This window comes from Tupaia chinensis, unplaced genomic scaffold (genome assembly GCF_000334495.1).
Source record: "Tupaia chinensis unplaced genomic scaffold, TupChi_1.0 Scaffold000093_1, whole genome shotgun sequence".
NCBI classification, from domain to species: domain Eukaryota; kingdom Metazoa; phylum Chordata; class Mammalia; order Scandentia; family Tupaiidae; genus Tupaia; species Tupaia belangeri.
The window spans coordinates 11,636,737-11,639,368 of record NW_006159555.1 but is presented as its reverse complement, the minus strand read 5'-3'; positions in this window follow the sequence as shown (position 1 = coordinate 11,639,368).

Here is a 2,632-nt window from a genome sequence, read left to right as displayed (position 1 = left end):
CTGCTGAAGGATTATCCTTAGGACAGAGGATTCTAAATTTATAATGAAGAACTTTAAGATGAAAGTAATAGCGTTATTGTTTTAGAGAGCTACCGTGCAATGTGGAGAAGGAATATGAAGAAGAAATGAGAGGTTAGGAGGACAGTAAGACGTCTACCTCGGTGACCCTAGAAAGTGATGAGGCCTGAATTGAGGTTAGGGGCCTGAGGTGAAAGTGACACAGAAGTGAAAGAATGATTCAACATATTTCTCAACTAGAATTGATCCATCGATTGAGCCAACATGTGGTGTAGAGGTTAAGGTAGTTGGATCTCATAGAAACCGTGCAGTTCAAGTCCTGAACCTGGCTGATTGAAAATCACACTTGGTGCTGTGCATGCATATGTGTGCTTGGGCCCAAAATCCTCAGAAAGGGGAGAACTGCATGGTCACCCTTTCTGGGGTGTGATTTCTTACTTCCCCTCTCCTCTTTCTCTCTGTCTCTGGCGGGCACATGTGCCCTAGAGTGAACTAAAAACAAACCAAAAAAAAGTAAAAGAATTTATCCCTTTATCCATTTGATAAGTACTTAATTGAACCCCAAATATATGCTAGGCACTGAGGATATAGAAATGAAGAAAATAAACTTCCCTGCCTTTAATGAGTTGACAGTCTAGTTGGAGGGGACAGATCATGAATAAGGTGTAGAGAATTTCAGATGCTGATGACTTACTTACGTGATGGAGGAAATTAAAGAAAGGAAGGGGGATGGGGAACTTAGGGAGATGGGAGCTGTGATAGTAAAAGGTTCCAAGAAGTCTCACTGTTATATTTGAACTCAGATATGAAGGAGATGACGAAAGAGACTTATTTGGGAGTGAAACTGACAGAGGAGATTGCAAATAAATCAGCATGCCTGGCTTGTAACTGGAAGGGTGAAAGAGCTGCTGTGAACAGACCAGAGGGAAATAAAAAAGTGGCAGCTAAATCAGGAGGAAGAGGGAGCTGGTCTGTAGACTTGTAAGGCTATTGTACTCTGAGATGAGAAGCCACTGGAAAGGTTTCTCTTTGTTTTTGTTAATTGCCTTTTTTTCCTAATTTCAGTCATATTAACATAGGGTACATGCACTCATTGCAGAAAGACAGACACAGAGGGAAAGTGAGAAGGCATGCCCCATGGAAAATTGGCATGCCACAATCCCCTCTCCATTTTCCTCTCAGAATTTGGGGCATGCACACACACACCTAGTGTGCTTTTCAAACCACTAGGTCCAGGACTTGAACAGTGCGATCAACCATCTAACCACCATAATCACTACACCACAGGCTGGCCCTGTTTTTTGTTTGTTTGTTTGTTTGTTTTTGACTCACAGGCTTTACTTATATTTGTTTACAGCATTATTTCATTATGAAATGAACTAGTACAACTTAAACCAAAATAAATCATAAACATCTGAATTGTCTGTAAACTACTATTAGCTAAATTTATAACCTTGCATTTGCTTAATACAGCCAAAGTTTTAAATACAAAAAAGCACATGAATAAACCAATGGTAACATATAGAATACAGGAGATTGGGCAATTTAGAAGGGAAACTTTCAAAAAGTCTGAGGCACATCCACAAGAGAGTAAAAGTTCTTGTGCAATTTACAGTAAATGTAGCAACAAAAATTAAGACATAAAAACATGGGGAAACAAGGCCATCAGGTGGTGTGGTGGTTAAAGGCAGTGGACTCCCATATGGCCAATCATGGTTTGAGTCCTGGCTCTGGCAGCTTGCTTTCTCTCTCTCTCAAATTAGAAACAAAATAATAATGATAATAATAAATGAAATGGGGACCAGCAGTTGGTGTAAATGCTTATGTTGCTGGACTCCCATGTAGTTGACCACAGTTCGAGTCCCAGACTAAGTGGCTTAAACTCACGTAGGATGTGTGCGTGTGTGCCCAAGATCCCAAGAGGAGAATGGAAGAGAAGGGATTGCAGCGTGGCCATTCTCCCAGAGGGTGATTTCTTGCTTTCTGTCTCTCTGTCTCTCCCTGTCTTTCTGGCAAGCGCACGTGCCCTATAGCAAAAACCTCTCCTCCCCCAAAAATAATAGAAATAAACAAATAAATGAAATGAAATAGAGTAATTTTTTAAAAAAGGGAAAGCTCACTGTAAAAATATCATCAAACTATTTCTACAGAATATATTTTGCTTTCATCTGTAGATTGCTGAAGAGAAAAAACACTTTATAAAACCTAGATACAATTTTTGTTGGGTATGTCTACTAAGTACCTTAAGATTTAAAAAAAAAAACTTATTTTATTAACTTTATTTACTTTTTTTCCTCATCAATATATTTCATTCTTTATTGAATTTGTAATAAAGGAGGGGGGCCACTTAAGAGTCAGAACCCACATTAAACCTTTAGGAGACAAAATTAAATTAAATCAAGAGGGAGAGCTGAGAGTTAGAGCCTTGCCCACCTTTCAACCTCAACTCGAGAAACCTGGGTGAAAGCAAAGGATTAAGAGGAGAAACACACATTCTGTGCATTCTGTCATCTTGCACCACCGCCGCGGTCACCGAACAAGCAGCTCTGAGCAGAAGGCTCTCCCGTCTGTCCAGATGTCCCTCCTCTCCACACCCTCCTTGACAGTGGCCAGG